Raw genomic sequence first — 21062 nt, 5'->3', positions numbered from 1 at the left:
TCCTGTCATCTGTAAAATGGAGATATACCAACATCTACCTTGCTATGGTAGCTGCAAGGGTAGGTGATCATGCATACATAGAGCAGCTACTCGCAAAACAGCAGGCATTAGCGTAAAACAGATTCAAGGAATTTACAACCTCATGGGGGAGGAGAGATAGAATTACATCACAAGAAAACAATGCCAATGGTGATATGGATTCTCTCTCTCTCTCTCTCTCTCTTTTTTTTAAGGTTTTATATACTTATTTGAGACAGAGAGAGAGAGAGAGAGAGAGAGAGAGCACGAGAGGGGGAGGGTCAGAGGGAGAAGCAGACCCCCTGCTGAGCAGGGAGCCCGATGCGGGACTCGATCCCGGGACTCCAGGATCATGACCTGAGCCGAAGGCAGTCGCTTAACCAACTGAGCCACCCAGGTGCCCAGTGGTGGTGGTATGGATTCTTATGCCAGGGGTTCTGGGTCTCTTCCTCAGGTAACGTATCTATGAGGCTCTCGCAGACCGAAAAAAAAAACTATCTAAGCAGCTCCATTATAAAACAAATCAGAGTACACTAGTGATTAGTATCTGTTACCTTGAAAATTAAAAATTCAGTCTTTTCAGCTCCTCCCTCAGTACGTCACAGGGGTTCATGGCTAAAATTCTCCAGATGTTGTGTCTGACCCGTAGTCCCATGCTCATCCATAATTGTGCAGTAATTCAGCAATATTTTGGGCAACTACGAACCAGCCAAGCACAGTTCCTAGCAGGGAAAATCATTAAATGAGTAACAATATCCATGTAATCAGTACTAGGAGAGGGTCAGACAGAGGAATTCCAGTGAACGAATCCCTGTAAAGTGGACATGTCTTCCTCTCCCCAAACCCCCGAGGTTCCCCTCACTCTGCCTCTGAATGCAATTATGCCTGTGCTCAGGATTACTCTATCCCTAACTCACTGCTCTTAGCATTAATCCCCCTTCACAGCAGAATGCCCTCATTTAGTTTAACCATAAAGTTTTCTAACCACATAGAATATAAAACCCTTCAAGTACAGAAGGGGAAGGCATATGTTGGAAACCTGTTGTGTACCAGGCACCTCACAACAGTCTTGTGAAACAGCATTATTACATCCATTTTATATAGGAGAAGGGTGAGCTTTCAGCAAATAAATAACTTTTTTTTTTTTTTTTTTTTTAGAGAAGGATGGTGGGGAAGGGCAGAAGGAGAGGAAGAGAAAGAATCTTAAGCAGGCTCCACACCCAGTGCGGAGCCCCTCACAAGGCTTTAGCTCACAACCCTGAGATCATGACCTGAGCCAAGATCATGACCTGAGCTGAGATCATGACCTGAGCTGAAATCAAAAGTCAGAGGCTTAATCGACTGAGCCGCCCAGGTGCTTCAGCCAATGTGTAACTTAAAGCAAAGTTGCGGTTGGAGTCTGGGTCCATATCCAAAGCAGTGGCTTTCTCCCTTAGAGTATTCTAACCCTAGAAATTAACTCTGATCAAGCAGGGCTTCATCTGAAACATGCTGTGGGATAATCTCCTAGGTCACTGTTTTTCAAACTGTGGGTCGTCAGTTTGGTGGGTCCCAACTAGCATTTTTTAATGAAAGAATAGAATAGAATAGAACAGAAAATATCAGAGTGCTTTACACATTGTGCTGTTTCAGGAAATTTTTATTTTAATCGTGTGCATATATAGGCTTGCATCCTGCATAAATTACATTTCATGATTTAAAAGATTAAAGCTACATTTCTAAGACTTTGCTGATCAATAACTAATCAATAACTTTTTACTTCATGAACTCAAGGTTTTAAGTGCCTTTTGGTTTCCACAACTGACCACCCTCAAGGAACTTTTGTTTTCCAAATATAAGTTTTTCCTTAGGAAGTGATGATTTGGACTTTCATCTTAAAGATCTGAGTGTTCTACCACTACCCATTTTCCAAAGTCAGTTCTGGGCTCTGCTAATATACATTCTTCTGACCGAGTCCCCCAAAGTCTCTCAACACATGGATAAATTTGAAGATGGATTCCACAATCAGGTTAAATTTCTCTTAGAGAGCCGTATCTGATGGTGCTTCTTGCCAAATGATAAATTAAGTCTACTCTGGCATTTAGCTCTGGACACAGAAGGAAGGCAGAAATTCCTTGTTAGCACTGACATCTGGTGGTCGTCAAGAGGTTGGCACCGAAGTATCTTGAACTTGAAAGCATTAACCTGGGAACCAGGTAGCACTCCTAACTGCAGCTGAATTAATTCCTCATGTGCCCCCCCGACACACACACACCCCCACACACATACCCGCATCACCTCCCTTCTTGTAGCTGGACACAGCAGGGAGGAGGGAAACATCAGGGACTTAGAGGCAAACGTAGCCAAGGGTCCATCACCCATCACGAGATCCTGGGTAAAACTGTAAGCCTCAGCTGCAAAACTGGGATAAGAAAACAACCCCCCACAGTGGGCATGGGGGTGTCTTATTTTATTCAATGCTCAAAACAACCCCTTTGATGTTAAGTTCCAGGTACCTATTAAGAATTCAAAAAAATTTGTTCTCTTGCCCCTTTCATCATTTTATGTAAGGCACTCACTAATCGTCCTATAAAATCTAGATTCCTATTTCCTTCCTATCATTGCTTGCCTGCCTTACTATATTAAAAGAATAGCAAAGAGCTTACCTTGTGTCAGGCATTGTTCTAAGAGATTTACATGGTTAAAATCAAGTCATGCCAGCCCTCTGAAATGGAGACTATCATCCCCCATTTTACTGATGAGGAAAATGAGGTGTGGTGAGTTTAATAGGTTTCCCAAGGCCACAAGCTTGGGACTAACTTTTTTGTTTGTTTGCTTGCTTGCTTGTTTGCTTGTTTGGAGAGCGGGGAGGGGCAGAGGGAGAGAGAACCCTCAAGCACACGCCCTGCTGAGCTCAATGCAGGGCCCAATCTCATGACCCTGAGATCGTGACCTGAGCCGAAATCAAAAGTCAGGCACGTAACCAACCGAGCCACCCAGGCATCCCCTGGAACTAACGTTTTTAATTCAACCGTGTGGGTCCAGCAAGCATACTCTTAACCTTTCAGCTAAATTTGGCTCTTTGCCTCCTTTATAACAATAGCTAACACATAGTGAGTGCCTATTATGTGCTGAGCTCTTTACATAGATGGTCTCATCTAATCTTTATTAAAACTTTGCAGATAATTATTACCATTACTCCCATTCTACAGATGAGAGGTCAAATAACTTGCCTGAGGTCACAAAACTAACCGACGGTAAAGTTGGAATTCCAGTAAGATGATGTGATTCTAGAGTCTTCGGTCCTAACCACACTTCGCCTTTAGACTTCCCTGTAGTTCCAGCCTCCCAAACTGCTTGTGAGTTCAAAGGCAGAGCCATCTCTGCCTGCAGAAGATACTTTCTCACCAGGTAGTTGATGATGGGGGTAGTGATCATGGCCAAGTGGGTAACGGAGTCTGGTCCAGCCTTTGAGACTGCGCAGTAGCACAACCACAGGAAAGATAAATAGAGAAAGCCCAGGTGACTCTCAGCGTGTTTGCTGTCCAGTGTCTGAAGGCACAGTAGAACTGAGACTAAACAAGTTCTCAATTCAATGGCATCATCTTTAACTTGATGCATTCCAAATGATCAGTGTTAACCCCTGTTGGAGTACTATCCCCTTCCTCTTTCAGGGTCTCTCCATTGACGTGTTATTGTCATTTTCGGTGAGACAATTCATCAGGGACTGCCCTGAAAACCATGGGCATCAGGCATCCTGGATTCCTGACACTGTTGGTTGTTCCCCCACCCCTCGACCTTCTCCACCACCCCTCCCCATCTCCCACCCTCCCATCCCTGTTGCTGTGGCAACCAAAAATGCCCTCACACATCTCTAAATGTTCCTCGAGAAGAACCTTCCCTGGGTCAAGAACCACTATAGCTGAAAGGTGGTTTTACTCTAGATGGAATATAATTTCCCTGAATCAGGCATTCACAATGTTTATGGAATTTTGATATTCTATCTCTAACACCCTTGCTTGCCAGTTACCTATCATTGTAAGTTCCTCCCAGCCTGGCACTGTGTTCTGTTTTGTAAGGTACATGATATTGTGGAAGATCCTATTTTCCTTCATGAAATCACAGAAACCAAACTCTTAGTTTTGTACTACCTGCGGGGTCTTTCAGCAGTGCAGTTGATTTGGTGTGTATATATTTGTATACATATAATATAAACAAACATATACAACACAAAAACAATTCAATTACTTTTTTTTAAAACTGAGAACTTCATGATACTTTTGATATAAGAGGTCCCCCCACCAGGGTGTTATGCAGAAAAAAAGTGTGGCTAGGGAGGAATCATTGGCTCCAATGAATGGGGACAGCAGTCGGCCAACCCAGTCCTTGGGTGGTTGTTTTCTCTTTGTTAACAAGCTGTATTATTTTCCTCTTGCTACTGCAACAAGTTACCCTAAACTTAGTGTCTTAAAACAATACAAACTCATTCTCTTACAGTCCTAGAGATGAGAAATCTAAAATCAAGTTGTTAACTGGACTGCATTCCTTCTGGAGGCTGCTGGACAGAATCTATGTTCTTGCCTTTTTCAGTTTCTAGATGCCATCTGCATTCCCTGGCTGGTGGCCCCTTCCTGACATCCCTCCAACCTCTTACTTCCATTGGCATATCTCCTGCTGCCCACTCTTATCTTGCCTCCGTCTTGGAAGGACACTGTGATTATACTGGGTCTACCCAGACAATCCAGCATAATTTCCTCATCTCAAGATCGTTAACAAAGTTCCTTTTACCGTGTCAGGTGACATGTTCATAGGGTCCAGGGATTGGACATGGACCTCCTTGGGTGACCATGACTCAGCCCGCCATAGACACCAAGACCAGGTGTCCTCCCATGAGGGGTTTTCCAGTTTAAGGCTCTTTCTCTCGAACAAAATGGTACTTGGAAGCTCCATGAAGCCCAGGCTCCACATCCATGAAACAAACCTTTATTCTCTACAGTAAAGCAGGACGGTATGGTGCTTTAGGATCAAAGGAGAGGACTTCTGAGCTAGCCTTTGTCACCTTTTATCAGCTGGATCACAGACAACTCATTGTACCTCACTAAGCTTCAGTTCCCTTGTGTGTGAAATGGAAACACCACCTGCTCTCGGGGTTGACATGAGGATTGAAGATCAGTTCTGAAAAGGGCCTGGAACATAGTAGGCCTTCCAGGAGACCCTCTTGGGTGACAGTGAACTAAAGCTACCCAGCAATAGCATTGTCATGATGAGTCTGCCCATGATAGGGATGAAGGGTGAGGTGAAGAGAAAGAACCCGAGAAAAGAAAATGTTGGTCACAGGGCAAGAATGAGGTCATCCTATCCTTTTTCCACTTGACCCACTTTGTGATGACAATAAAAATCTCTTTCTGCTTTTACATTATCCACTGTTAACATCAAATATATAAGCAGTAGACATCAGGTCTGTGTTGGAAGCAAATGGCTAACCTCAAGAAGAATGCCTTCTGTGCTCTGAAGATGGTGCTGGGATTTAGGAGACTTAAAAGTTATGTGCATATTCAACATTGCTCATACCCAGTTGGATTGAAAAAGCAAAAATCCCTAAGTGATTGGTGACCTCAGTTTCCTTCTCTGCAAATGAGGATTTGAAAAAAAAAATACCCCTTTTCCTAACTGGATAGGTCATGGAGGAACCTCAAAAAATTTCATTAATGAATGTGCCTTTCATCTTTATATTTTGAAGGATAATCATGGCTTAACTCAAGACTTGTGTCTTAGAAATCAGTATCAGCACATGAAAGAGTTAAGTATGGGACTCTGTTATGAGAAAGACTTGTGAAACTCTATTATTGTTTCCTTTACACTCTTAGGCACTGATCATTTTAATCAGTGATAAGACACCTTGTTTAAAACAATTAGCTTTGGCAATACACAGATACACACAACATTAAATTCAAAAAGTGTTCATTTTCTTCTTCCCTGCCACATGTATGAGATTATAGAGATAAGAAAAGTAGGTGGAAGATGATGCTAAGTAATTTCAGGGCATTATTACAGAGTGAGGCTGGTGAGATTTTTGTCCTTTTGACAAATTGAAAGAAGCCGGCTGAACAAATCTTGTTTCAGGAGTGCATTTTCACTTAGCTGTCCTCTAAGTGGAAATGCATTACCCTTAGAAAGAAAAATCAAAGTTCTTCAACTGATGAAGATAAAATGGCAAATTTGGCTCCCAGCAATACATGCTTGACAGCTATTTGAGTTCCAGGAAAAGAAAACAAAAAAATTAAATTTGACAGAAATGAAGAGGAGGAAAAAAGAAAGAATTTTTTCTCGTTAGTGTCTGAATGCCTTTGAAGGATTTTAGGGCAATTCAATAACAGGCCACTTAGATATCTCCCCCATTTTATCCTATAGACATGAGTGCTATTTCAATGGAGCTGCAACCCTATATACAACAGGCAGTGTCTACACGTGTAGTCCATGGATTGATTGCATGATGACTTGCTCAAGACAACCTAAGAACAAACGTGAGCACTGACCTGCCTGGAAATGAATTGTACAGCTTTCCATCAGCCCTCATTTCTGGACTCAAGAATGCACTTCTGCAGAATTCTCGTAAAAGCCTGTTCTCCAGTTTGAGCTTCCGACTGAGGAGTTTGTTCCATGTTTAGAGAACTGTGCTATCCAGTACGGTAGTGGTTACTTTAATTTAAATTAACTTAAACAAGTTATTTAAGTCCATTATTTAAATTAATTAGCTGATTTTACTTAAAATTAAATGAAATTAAAAATTCAGTTCTTCCATTACACTAGCCACATTTTGAGTATTCAATAGCCCCACGTGGCTAGTGGCTACCACGTTGGACAGCACAGATATAGGACATGGCCAGCAGGGCAGAAAGTCTTATTCATTGAGTTATCTCTGAGCTCAGGACACTGTAGGTTGATAGTGAGGGGTGGGGAGTGAGAGAAGTGGTACGAAAGGAAGACAGTTGGAGAGGAGGAACTGTCGTGGACTTCCACGAGCAACTGGAGGGGAATTCGAGTCAAGAAATAATTGCTGAGCGCCTACTCCATGAGCACCAAACCTGAGAGAAACAAAGATAAATAAATGAGATGTAGTTCCTGTCCTCAGGAAATTCAAAGACCAAAGAAACAAATACACATTATGAAACCACTTTAATACAAGTTATAGTGCCAAAAGGAACATATCATGAGAGAGCTATGGGGGCACTCAGGGAGTTATTAATGGAAATTAAAGATGAGAATATTTAAGTGGCTGAAGGGTGGAAGAAAATGGAGACCACAGGGTAGGAGAAGACCTGCAAAGGGAGATAACAGGGATTGGAGAGAAAAGTCAAAGTGGAATCGCTGACAAACACGAGCCTGATACGGAGCCAGGCGAGGAGAAAGTGTAGATTCCCAACATCACCAAACACCATTTTTTATTAGACTCCCACACTATGTTTCGAAAGATGCTTATCATTACTACCTGTGTTTTTTCTTGAAGCAATTTCTACGTTATGCCTGTATTATGTTTTGGGTTGCGGAACTCCTTCTGGATCAAAGATTTCATAATTTTATCATTAAGAAGGGGCCATGAGATATATCAATTCATCTAACAAATATTTACTGGGGATCTACCCTGAGCTAGGGGAATATAGTGGTGGATTAAATATACAGTGCTACCTTCTCTTGTTACTGACATAGAGATTCCAAGAACTTCCCTGTGAAAGGGCATTTGGGAGGGGGTGTTGGGATGGAGCTAGATGGGAGGAAGCCGGGGAATGGATGGGAAGAAGGACAGAAAACCATGCTGCTGTGGTTTTGTGAAATTTGGCTATGAAAAAAAGGCTTGTGATGAGATAGTTCGTGGAAGTAGCAGGAGCAAGAAAAGATTCATTTCAACGTGAGAAGAGCCTGTAAATTCATGTAAGAAACACTTTGACCACCTACCATGGCCAGGCACGGGGCTTACATTCCACAGGAGCCTGTGTCCCTTATGTTCACTCAACAAATGTGTGATGAGTCCCTTGACACTTGGCTGGACACCGTGAAGGGTACAAGTGTCTGCAAAATAACCATGGCCCATATATGAGCACGACTATCGTGTTTGAAAGCAAAAGTGAGGGGAAAATCAAGCCCTAGTGTGAGAAGAGTTATCAAGGGGGCCAGTTCCAGGGAGAGAGTGGAACGATGACTTACATGCCCAGTTGGGAAGATTTGTTTTGGACCAGCATATGGGAGACATCTTTTCTTTTCATAGGAGGTTGTGGTCAGTTGGTACAAATTTTCTGTAAAGTAATTGGGAAAAATATATCAAAAGTCTTAAAAATGTCCATAACCATTGACTCAGTAATTCCTCTTCTAGAAATCTTCTTTAAGGAAATCATCAGTACATGGTCAAAGATGAGAAGCCTACACTGGTGGTTATAGAATATGGACTCAGTTCAAACGCTGGCCACTCCACTTACCAATAATAATATAACCTTGAGCAAATTCCTTAACTTCATGTTCCACATTTTAAAATAGGAAAATAACGTTTATCTAAAGATTATTGTGAGGCTTAAATGAACTAATATGTAAAACACTTGATACTTGGTAAGCACAAAAATGTTAAAGATTTATCATTAAAGCAAAAGAAAATGGAAATATCAAAAGTCTCTAGCAACAGTACATGGTTTCTAGAAGTAGTATGTGGCCATACAAAGTGTGGCAGAAACTGCTAATTGACCCTCAGTATCTGTCTTCTCCTTCTAAAGAAGGAGAAATGAAAGAAGTAGAAACACCCTGGTTTTAGCTGGACAGATAGTCACCAAAAATAAACACATTTCCCATCCTTCCTTGCAGCCAGTTAGAGCCACATGACTGGTCTGGTCAATGGGATGTGAGCAGAAGAGATAGGCACACTTTCGGGGTTGCATCCTTAAAGATTAGGGGTATGTCTTGCCTATCTTCTTTCCCTTCTTTCTCATTTTCACATAAATGTGGTGGGGAGACATCTTGGATCTGCAGATGGGGTCCACACCTGGGGATGGCAAAACACTACAATAAAGGAGCCTGAGCCTCTGAGCTTCTGTGGCTCAGAGGCCACAACAGAGAAACAAATTTCTATCTTGTTTAAACCACTCTATTTTGTGTCTCTTTCCCAACAGTCAAACCTGTTTCCTATTTGCAAAGAAATATTATGCAACTCTTTTAAATGATGCTTTAAGAAGCAGTTCCAATGTCACAAAAGAATGTTTATGATACAGTAGGTGGAAAAAAAACTGGATACTAAGTTGTTAAGAATATGTATATAATATGTATATTATATAAATATGTATATAATTCTATATAATATGATCTCAGCAATTTTAAAAAAATCATGGTTAAAGACACGGGAAGGAATTATGCCAAAATAAAATTAAGTTTGAATAATTTCCTTCTACTTGTCTATACTTTTTCAGATTTTCTGCAGTATACATCCAAATGTTGATAATCAAGAAAAGAGAAAGATTCTAGCCACCTGTATTTCTGACAAAGCTGTCTCAACTACCAGAAATACCCCTTCCTCTTCTGCACTCACGGGCTATTTCATTCCTGCCCCTGTTATAGTGTAAGCAAGCACTGTGTCTTATGTAACTTTATGTTGCACAGAATTTCACCTCCAGCAGACAAGAATTTGATGGATAAATCACAATTAGAAAGGCTGAGATGTTTATAAATACAGCCAACTTAAAGCAATAACTTGGCAGGGGCACCTGGATGGCTCAGCCAGTTAAGCATCTGACTCCTGATCTCTGCTCAAGTCATGATCTCAGGGTCATGAGCTGGAGCTGTGTGTGGGGCTCTGCACTGAGCTTGGAGCCCCCTTAAGATTCTCTCTCTCCCTCTGCCCTTCCCCCCTGCTCACGCACTCTGTCTCTCCCTCTCTCTCAAAAAAAAAGCAATGACTCGGCTGCTTTATTTGTACATTACCTATATTACAATCAAATTAGTCACAGGTTGCCTGGGGGTGTCTGGGTGGCTCGGTGTGTTAAGCCCCCAACTCTTGATTTCAGCTCAGGTCATAATCTCGAGGTTCTGGGATTGAGCCCCACGTCAGGCTCCGTGCTCATTTGGGAGTCCGCTTGAGGATTCTCTCTCCCCCTCTCCTTTCCCTCTCCTCTCCCTTTCCCTTTGCCCTTCCCCCCACTCTCTCTCTCTCAAATAAATAAATCTTTAAAAAAACCAAGCAAATTAGTTACAATCCATTGTATTTAGTTTATCTTCCAATATTAAACTTAACAACAACACAAAATTTATTGTAGCTGCATTTTAAGCTTTACACATTTTTCTTTTGAATATTTACAACTACCCTATTAAGCATGTAATATTATCCCCATTTTACAGATTTCAAAACTGAGGCTCAAAGAGGTTCTTTGCCCCAGATCACAGAACTAGCAAGTGATAGGGCTGAGATTGTAACATAGATCTTTCTGATTTTAGCACATTGTCCTATACAACATCTTTTTATCCAAGCATTTATTTTAGTATATGCTTTTAATCTTTTAACCTCATAATAGCAGTACTAGTAATAGATAATACCTATGCAGTGTATAGTAAGTGCTACATAATGTCCTAAACAATATATGTACATATAGACACACATATATACTCTTTTAATCCTCACAATATTCTACAAAAGTATTTTTATTGTACTAATAATATATTCCCTTTTTTATTAGCTAGTTTGTAACTGCAAAAGGAAAACATGCCCCAGTCTAATCATGAGAAAAACATCAGACAAATCCCAATTAAGAGATATTATACTGACTAGTAGCCAGTACTGACTAGTACTTATTAAAACTGTCAAGGTCTTCACAAACAAGGAAAGTCTGAGAAACTATCACAGCCAAGAGGAGCTTAAGGGGACGGGACAACTAAATGTAATGTGAGATATTGGATGGGATCTTGGAACAGAAAAATGACATTAGGTAAAAACTAAGGAAATTCAAATAAAGTGTGTAAAGTGTATCAATATTGGTTCATTGTGACGAATTGTGAAAAATGTACCATATAATAATATAAGATGCTAATAATAGGGGAAACTGGATGTAGGTATATGGAAACTGTACTATATTTGTAATTTTTCTGTAAATCTAAAACTCTCCTAAATTTAAAAGTTTTTATATACTTTATGTATTTATTTACTTACTTATTTATTTATAATTCCAGTATAGTTAACATACAGTGTTATATTAGTTTCAGGTGTACCATATAGTGATTCAACAGTTCTGTACCTTACTCAGTGCTCATCATAAGTGTACTCTTCATCCCCAACACCTCTTTCAACCCCCCCCCCCCCCCCCCCCCCCTCTGATAACCATCTGTTTGTTCTCTATAGTTAAGAGTCTGGTTTTGGTTTGTCTCTTTTTTCCCCTTTGGTTGGTCGTTTTGTTTCTTAAATTCCACATATGAGTGAAATCATATGGTATGTGTCTTTCTCTGACTTATTTCACTTGTCCTAATACCCTCTAGGTCCACCCATGTTGCTGTAAATGGCAAGATTTCTCATTTTTATGGCTGAGTAATACTCCATTTTGTATACATACCACATCTTTTTTATCCATTCATCTATTGATGGACACTTGGACTGCTTCTGTAACTTAGCTATTGTAAGTAATGCTGTAATAAACACAGGGGTGCATGTATCCTTATGAATTAGTGTTTTCATATTCTCTGGGTAAATACCCAGTAGTGCGATTGCTAGATCGTATGGTAATTCTATTTTTAACTTTTTAAGGAACCTACATACTGTTTTCCACAGTGGTTGCACCAGTTTGCATTCCCACCAATAGTGCATGAGGGGTTTCCTTTTCTCCACATCCTCCCCAACACTTGTTGTTTCTTGTGTTTTTTATTTGAGTCATTCTGACAGGTGTGAGGTGATATCTCACCGTAGTTTTGATTTGCATTTCCCTGATGATGGGTGATGTTGAGCACCTTTTCAAGTGTCTGTTGACTATCTGGATGTCTTCTTTGGAGAAATTTGTTCCTGCCTCTGTCCACTTTTTAGTTGGACTATTTGTTTTTTGGGTGTTGCGTTGTATAAGTTCTTTATCTCTTTTGGATACTAACCCTTTATCAGATATGTCATTTGCATATTTTAAATGCAGTTAAAAGCATATACTAAAAAATGGGAGAAAAAATATTTTCTCCCATTCAGTAGGTTGTCTTTTAGTTTTGTTGATGGTTTCCTTTGCTGTGCAGAAGCTTTTTATTTCAATGTAGTCCCAATAGTTTAGTTTTGCTCTTGTTTCCCTCGCCTCAGGAAACACATCTAGAAAAATGCTGCTATGACCAAAGTCAGAGAAATTACTGCCTGTGCTCTCTTCTAGGGTTTTTGCGGTTTCGGGTCTCACTTTTAGGTGTTTAATCCATTTTGAGTTTATTTTTGCATATGGTGTCAGAAAGTGGTCCAGTTTCATTCTTTTGCATGTAGCTGTCTAGTTTTCCCAACACCATTTGTTGAAGAGACTGTCTTTTTCCCATTGCATATTCTTGCCTCCTTCGTCAAAGATTAATTGACCATATAATTGTGGGTTTATTTCTGGGCTTTCTATTCTGTTCCATTGATCTATGTGTGTATAAAAAGTTTATTTTTTTAAAAAAAGGAATTTGAAAAAAAATCTCAAACAGAACCAGAATATATAAAATGGAACAGTAAGTCTGCCTCTTATTTTAGACTCTATTCTTTTGGTTCATTCCTTTTCCCAGAAGCAAGCATGGCTGCCAATTTCTTGTGTCTTCTTCTCCACAAGCACATATTGGTTCTGACATATTTTTCAATAGAGAGATCTATATTTATGACTTAAGAATCTAACTCACTAGGTTCAAGTTAGGTAAGTATATTAGGTTTCTATGACTGCTCTAACAAATTACCACACACTTGGTGGCTTAAAACAACAAAATGTATTCCCTCACGGTTCTGGAGGCAAGAGATCTGAAATCAGCATCACTGGATCAAAATGAACGTGTCAGCAGGGCCATGCTCCTTCCTTAGGCTCAAAAGCAAATTCTGTTCCTTGCCACTTCTAGCCTCTGGTGGCTGCCAGCATTACTTGGCTTGTGGATACACCTCTCCAATCTCTGTCTTCATAGTTACATTGCTTTCTCTTCTTCCTTTGTGTATGTCAAATCTCCCCCTGTTTCCTTCGAAAAAGGAGTATGCTATAATTATGTAGGGCCGCTGGATAATCCAGGATTACCTCTCCTCCGCAAGAGCTCTAACTCAATCACACCTGTGAAGACAATCTTTCAAAAAATAAAGAAACAATCACAGGTTCCAGGTAATAGGACTGATTATCTCTGGGGGCTTTTATTCAGCCCACGACTGTAAGTTATGGATTTTTTAACATTAAAGCTTTCATCCACAAATTAATGACAATAACAAGAATCCCACTGCTGTCCAGATCTTATTCAGGTTGGCAAAAACTAAGAAAGGCTAATCTTCTGATGAATCTCTAACATCCCTATCACTTACCCTCTGAGGGACTTAACTATGTTCCCTTGAAGCTCGTCTTAAAAGATGTGGCATGGTCTCTGGTAATACACAGCGGATAATTTAAATTCAGTGCCTCAAGATATTGTTTTCAACTTCCCTTCCCATCCTCCCTTCTGCAAGGGCAACTTAACCCCCAGTGCTACGGGTCCCTTCCGTCCTGTTGCATCAGTCTCCAGCTGGGGCTGTTCTAGCCACACTGTTAGAGCAACATGATGAAAGATCTGCAGTGTCTGACGCAAAACTCTGCTCCCTCGGTGTCCTCTCGCCCAACTAGCTGGCTCGGTCCCCCGCATGAGAACTCGGCTGCCTGACTGGGGAACATGTGCTGGTCCCCAGAGCTCCAGATCCTGGCTTGAAAGCAACAGTAGGTCTTTACATGGGAAGCAGGAGAACTCTGCACACAGGTGGGTTCACCAGAGCAGTGAGGAAGGTAGGAAGGTGATGTACACGCCAGGAACAGGGGGGGGAAAAAAAAAAAAAAAAAAAAAAAAACAGCTTCGGTGGACCTGCCAGGCTTTCCTGATTCATTGGCTCCAACCCAAAAGGTCAGATGTTTCAGAGACAGCTTGGAATGTCTTGCCTATGAAATACCCAGTAGAGAGAGTTGGTACTTTTGTTTTTCTCGTATGGTTAAGTATTGAAAATGACAGTTAATAATAATAAATATATATATATATATATATTGAGCCTACCAGGAAAGTTTAATGCAAAACTTAACACTTTCCTACATTGTAGGCTCTAACGTATCCCTACCAATATTAAAACAACCACGGGCAAGGAAGCAGTTACAATTCAATAGAACATCTCCCAGGATTTTCATTTACCATCAGTGATTACTGCTCAGGGAAAGGATTAAAAGTATATGTAAAGCATAACCCCAGTTCCTCATAGTCCACCTGCTAGCTCCTTTCTGTAACCAGCATATTTACCAATGTAGTTTAAGCCAAGCATGAAAAAGTCAAGAATACCAATAAGTTTGTTACTTGGAGTGCTGACGAAGGACATAATGGAGGAATTAAGCACCATGGCCGACCGGGTTCATTATACAAATATGCCCACCCTCCTGGAGGGCTGCTGGGAGGAACTGAGATCATGTATCCAGGGGACTTTGCAACACGCCTGGCAAGTGGCAAAGGCTTGACAAATAGCAGCTACCGCTATTATTAGCACAACCGCGGGGCCCGCAGGGAAACTCCACCCAGTATTAGGCAAAGGGAGGAGGAAAAATGAGGAGAAAGGCCCAGTAAGCGGTGGAGAGGTGGGGGGAACCAGGAGGGAAAAAGAGACACTAAGAATCAGACAAGTTTTACAAGTTCTTGCAAGTTTTTTCCTCAGCATAACTTCTACCCTAGATGCACAATCCAAAATGACTTTTTCTTTAAAATCTGATTGTTAGATGCTGCCAATTGAGCTAAAATGGTATATTTTAACTTTATGCCAGAAAACATTTTTCAAGATTGGAAATTCAGTTAGCTATATTTAGTTGTTTTTTTTTTTCTTTTTTTCAAAAACGAAAGACTCAGGTGATCATGTTTTCCACCCACTCAGTCCCGAGATTAAATCCTGGGGTGTGGTATTTTCATGGACCATTTGCCTATCTGGAATACCTGGGAAATTGCCTGGTTGGGTAAAGCTCCCCTCTCCTGACCCAGGCAACCAAGACCTCCCTCGATCAACATAGTGAAACGGGTGATGTTTGCATCATCCCCACTGTTTTCGATGGAAAGGAATAGAATATGCGGCTGATGTTCATCACCAGTCTCTCCATGGGGAGAGGGACATGAGTGTCACTACTCTGTACACTTGTATACTTACTTGTGCCCTGTATTAATGCTTAGAGGTTTTGAAGAGCTTGTCAGCAAGAACCCATACAATAATATTCTGACATAATATAAATTAGAATAAGGAAGCAGCAGCAGGGACAAAATAAAAATAGAAAATTGAGACTGAGGAAAGCCCAAGACAGCTTACAGAGAGTCTAGAATTTTGCCTCAATTTTAGCTAGAGAGAGGTTCCAGGGCAGCCAGGGCAGCAACCTAGGAGCCAGGGCCCATGAGGCCAAGCTCAGGCCTGGAAAGAAGGGAAAGGCAGGAGCCCCTGGAATCACAAGGCAGATTGTAGGGCAAGAGCATACAGGGCGCCTGGGTGGCTCAGTTGGTTAAGCGACTGCCTTTGGCTCAGGTCATGATCCTGGAGTCCCCGGATCGAGTCCCGCATCGGGCTCCCTGCTCAGCGGGGAGTCTGCTTCTCCCTCTGACCTTCCCCCCTCTCATGTACTCTCTCTCTCTCTCAAATAAATAAATAAAATCTTTAAAAAAAAAAAAAAGAGCACACAGAAGGATGAGGTCGAAGATCCTATGAGTCTGGACTGGGGGTAGCCCGTAAGCTGGAAATATCCAACTTGATTTCCATTACTGCAACCTAACTCCACCCCATCCCTTTTAGTATGGCCCCAGGGACACACCGATGACTAGTTTCCAAAGACCCAGTGTGTAGACAGTCCAAGATGCTGGTTAAGGGTGCTTCCCTGCTTTTAAGATGAGATGAAGAAGTGGTAAAAAATAAGCATCTGTTGGATACCTGTGGCAAAGCCAGGAATTTCCTCAGGAGACTGGGTCTACTCTAGCACAGCAACAAATAAATGTAAGGTTGTGGCATTCTCTGCGGTGGATCACGGCTCTGATGCTCTTGGCACGGACTCTGCCTAAAGCAGGTGTTACCAATCATTCAGCAAGGGCAAAAAGAAAAAAAAATTGCGGCAATACTCTCATGAGCAAAAGCTTCCCAGTGAACATGCCTGGATGAATTAGGGGCACAAGGTGCCCCTAGAGAAACTACAGGAATTAGCCTGCAGCAGCAGTTACCAGATACAGAGCAATAAATTTTGGAGGACATCTGCCAAAAGAATAATTTTCATTTTAGAATGGTTAATGTCAAGTGGCTCTTAAAAAGAGAAAAACAATTAGCTCACAGGACCACCTGTGTGTGGCAGGCCCCTCCTGGTTCCTAACAAGAGGCTACAGATCAGGGGCGCCTGGGTGGCTCAGTTGTTAAGCATCTGCCTTCGGTTCAGGTCATGATCCCGGGGTCCTGGGATTAAGCCCTGCATCAGGCTCCCTGCTCAGCGGGAAGCCTGTTTCTCCCTCTCCCACTCCCCCTGCTTGTGTTCCCTTTCTCGCTGTGTCTCTCTCTGTCAATTAAATAAATAAAATATTAGAAAAAAAAAAAGCTACAGATCAGTGAACTAGAAGGTTTGCATATTTGCATTCTGTTATCTATAACCAGGCATCCAGGTGATTGCACGGAAGTTTCAAATCATTGAAATATAATTTTGCACCTGGGTGAAAAGTAACAAAACCAAACAACCCCAAATTACTATCTAATTTCTTAGCAATCCATCCTGGCTAACCCTGTATGAATATACAGCGTACCAGGCTTCCCATCACATCTGAATTAATAGTATGATAGTTTTTGAGTGACTTGGACCTTCCAAGTGCCTCTTCTGATTCAAAAAGTGTGAGGAAGGAATCCCTAGATTGTCTCTTCTCCAGTGTCCTTGTCCCTTATTTTCTTATAATAAGCAGAATAATGCTCCCCCAAAGAAATCCACATCCTAACATGCAGAACCTGTGAATTTGTTGGGTTACGTAGCACATAGGAATTAAGGTTGGCGGTGGAATTAAGTGGCTAAACGACCTTGAGGGGGGAAGACTAACGTGGATTATTTTAGTGGGCCCGATGGAACCACAGGGTCTGTAAAAGTGGAAGAGGAAGACAGTCAAAACCAGGGAGAGGGCATCATGAGAAAGTCCCAGCCAGGCTTTGCTGGCTTGGAGGATGGAAGGGGGCCAAGAACCAAGGAATGCAGACAGTATCTAGAAGCTGGAAAAGGCAAGAAAACAGATTCTCCCTTGGCGCCTTCGGGAAGGAACCCAACCCTACAGACACCTTGATTTTAGTCCATTGAGACCCGTTTTGGATTTCTGACTATGAGATAGTAAACTTGCTACTTTCCTAGTATTTTATTTCTCCCCAATTGCAACTCCTACAAAACCTGAAAATTCCCCTCTTTTTTCCCAGACTTAACTGGTTCTTCAACCGTGAAAACACATTAGAATCACCTGGGGAGCTTCCAAAATACTGAATCCTGAGGCTTACACCCAGAAATTCTGATTTTGTGGATCTGGGTACAGCCCAGGAATCAGAAACTTTTAGAACTCCCCAGATGATTCTTATGGGCAGGTGAGTTTGAGAACCACTGTCATAGGGAGGCTGTGACATACGTTTTCATTAACCCCTCTGTAGCTCTGCAGTTTTTGGTCTCATACTCTTCAAACCATACTGTTTCTTATTAGAATCAAAAGCAGATGAAAGAGCGATAAAAAACATAAACTGTAATTCTTGACAGATTTCTCTCCAGAGTAAATAGGGTGCATAACCAGCAGTAACAGAGAAGCCACACCTGAACTTTGCTTGCTCCTCGTGTAAAGCATTGATTGGCCCAGGACAGTGGGCTCCTAAACCCCGATGTATAGAGATCAGTTTTACTTGCAAGGAACAGAGTCCATTGTAGCTAGTTTAAGCAGGAAAAATACGTATTACAGGCTACTGTAAAGGCCTGTATCATTGGGAAAGCCGAAGAACTAGCCTGCAAGTCAAGCTTTCAGGAACAAAAAGCCACAATGCAGGAATGAGCCTCCAAAAGGAGTTTCTGCCTCTGCCGTGATCAGGAAGCAGCTACAATGAGGAGCCTGCCCTCATCAGAACGTTGCCGCAGGCCTACATACAAACCCGCAGACGGGAGGGCCCAATGTTCTGGCTCTTAGTACTCAAACCAACTGAATTACTGGACACTGGTACCTATGCTAAAGCTGCCACGGGAAAAAACAAAAAACGAAAAAAAATCCCCCCCATGACTGTGCTTTTTAGAAAAAAAAAAACAAGCACAGCAGAGCATGGCTTCCACTCCTCTTCTGCCTTCCAAATCTTGTGCAATTGTGTTTGATTGGCTCAGCCTGCATGGCCTCCAAAATCTTAGCCGCAAGAGAGTCTGGGTAAAATGTTTTACTTTCTAACTTCTGCAGATTATGAAGGTTCACGGTAGAAAGCCTGAGCGGATATTGAGCACCAATCCACCATATATGCCACAGACTGTTCCTCTGGCTCGTCAACACCCACACTGACATTCTCTCCATATTTAAACCTCCGAACGATAATAACTTAACTGTCCCCTGTACTAAAAAAAATGTACTCTCCTCCCCTCAAAAGAGGAGACCCAAATTTCCATGAGTCTCTGCATCTGTCTTTGGATGCTACTCATTCCTTCTCCAGTTCAGTTTCCATTCCACCAGGATATTCATTGTATATAAATTAACTTACAAAATTAGCCATCAGTAGACCATATGTAAAATTGTCAGGGTAAGGGAGGAAGAAATGGCTAATTATATAAAGTATACGTATCAGAGCAAGGAAGAGATCATTGGTGGTATGACAGTGCCAGTTTCAGGTGCAAGTCTTATAACTCCCGCCCTCCACAGCCCCTTGTAGGTTACTTTTGCCCTCAGTCAGCACCACAGCTGGGCCAAGTTATTTAGCTGGGTGAGTCGCCCAGATCTTCATTCTTGGTGAATCTGAACACTAGGAGATTCTGAATATACTTGATTTCTGTAGTCTTCCATTAAAGGTATATATTTAATATACACATTTAATATAACTTTTACTGCGGGGCATGGCACTACTATGAAATGCCCCAGAGAATCCCCTCCATTCCAAAAATACTTCTCTTTGCTCCCACCGTATAATGGCAATCCTATTTTCCTCTTGATAACCGGGCTCAATCATCCAGCTGACCTGATAATGACCCCTCCTTTGCCTGTTGGTCCATTTGCCTATGTTACCCAAATGGTGAGGGGCAGTCTCAAATTTCAGTTTAATGGAACAAATTGATATTATGCACCTCCTGGTGTTTTCATTGAGGGCCCAATATGAGTTACGTGATATTCCTGCCAAAAATGCATACCTGAATCTAATTATGAGGAAACGCTGCCAGGCTGTGGAAAGAGGGGCTTACAGACATCCACAAAACAGGTCAGTGTGTCTGACTGTGTCCAGTGCGATCCTGATAGATCAGCCATCTATTCATTCCTGGAAACCTCATGATCAGTTAACTACTCATGATCAATCAACTACCCAATTAGTTATGCCAGCCCTATTACCAGAAGCTGTTTCGACCTTGCATCTCCCATTTAAGTGTTGCTACTTGTCCTTCGCCACTCCAGGATCTCAACAGATCCACTGCAATCAAAATGCCATTTCAATAGCATCATCTCTCAGCATCATCCTCTCTTTACCCCCGACCTAGAGATGACTCCATTGCAATACTTTTTAAGGATATATTTCTCACAATTTTGTTTCTCAATGCCTTAGTGAAAAGAGCACCCTCTGAGCCTCCTTAGTGAGTTACTGGGTCATATATGAAATACCTACTTTAATAGTCCTTTCTCTTAAGTTTTTAGATTCCTCCCCCTACATTATACCTTGGATTTCTGACACCTGAATTTCCTTCCATGGAGGCCACCACTGAGTCCCATTTCCAGTCATTCAGCCAGGCCAAGAAGTACAACCATTACCATTGTACTAGAACAATGAACCCAGTATCTTTGGGAAATGCTCCCACACCAAAAAAATTAAGCCAGATTTAAAGTTAAGTTTCTTCCTCTCTGGCCTAGATTCTCATAATCCATTCCCACACCTGTTCCCTAGGTTTTTGCTGTTACAAATGAGCAAAGTTTTGCAATTCCTTGGGTATGTAAACATTTGCCTCATAAGCTAGACATTGTACTTGTCCTTCTGGGGACATACTGGAGTTTGACTACTTACAGATCTAGAACAATGAGTGGTAGGAAATAGGGGCAGGAAGAAAACTGACATCCTCTTGCAAGGAAACTACCTCAGGTCATTACAGAGTCTCTAAGCAAAGCTGGACCAGCCTCATCAGACAGGGAAGGACAAGATGCTTCTACTGGCAATGGAGGTTCAGTGGAATGTTGGGGATCTTGGTAGGTTCAGCTGAACCCACCAAATAGTCCCAGTTCTCAGGTCCCACTCTTTCCCAATCAATACCCAAAGTTTTACATAAAAGACCTAGTGGTTCTATGAGTTTAGATTGTCTTTTAATCATCAACCCACAGGATCAAATGGTATTTGATGTTAGAATGCATCAGCCCCGCAACTACATGAAATAAATGATTCTTCTAGAAAGTCAGGGAAGCTTCTTGATCCTCTCATCGTACCTCATGCCAATAACTTTAAGATCCTGAGCATATCATTTTCTTTCTTGAAGTTCTCCAATGTAGGTAAAACAGCCACCCAACTCCACAGACCTTTTATTCCTTAATCTCACCATGATGGTCAGCAGGTACTCTACCAAAATCTTTGCCTCACTGGGCACTTCATTCCGAGTGATCAATATTTTAAGTCACTATTTCACCACTCCATGTCTTATACTGCCAATATTCCATATTCTAATGGTATCATAATC

At 41.6% G+C, this 21062-nt stretch overlaps 1 long non-coding RNA gene across 3 annotated transcripts; it reads right to left on the bottom strand.

The window, feature by feature from the left end:
• Window positions 1–2395: 2395 nt before the first annotated feature.
• On the bottom strand, window positions 2396–9080 carry LOC141372398 (uncharacterized). 3 transcript variants are annotated; one of them, XR_012377607.1, is made up of 5 exons: window positions 8811–9080; window positions 8200–8288; window positions 7951–8064; window positions 4786–7082; window positions 2396–3473 (listed from the first exon to the last, which is right to left on the bottom strand). It is a non-coding gene; the product is annotated as an uncharacterized lncRNA (long non-coding RNA). The 3 variants fall into 3 exon arrangements; XR_012377605.1 differs by lacking the exon at window positions 4786–7082; XR_012377606.1 differs by lacking the exon at window positions 2396–3473 and having other exon boundaries at window positions 3842–7082.
• Between the last annotated feature and the right edge of the window lie 11982 nt (window positions 9081–21062).

Source organism: Callorhinus ursinus, unplaced genomic scaffold (assembly GCF_003265705.2).
Source record: "Callorhinus ursinus isolate GAN/ISIS: 27379988/994484 unplaced genomic scaffold, GSC_fseal_2.0 scaffold3, whole genome shotgun sequence".
Taxonomy (NCBI): Eukaryota; Metazoa; Chordata; class Mammalia; order Carnivora; family Otariidae; genus Callorhinus; species Callorhinus ursinus.
Note: the sequence above shows the minus strand (reverse complement) of the source record. Positions and strands in the feature narration are given on the sequence as shown.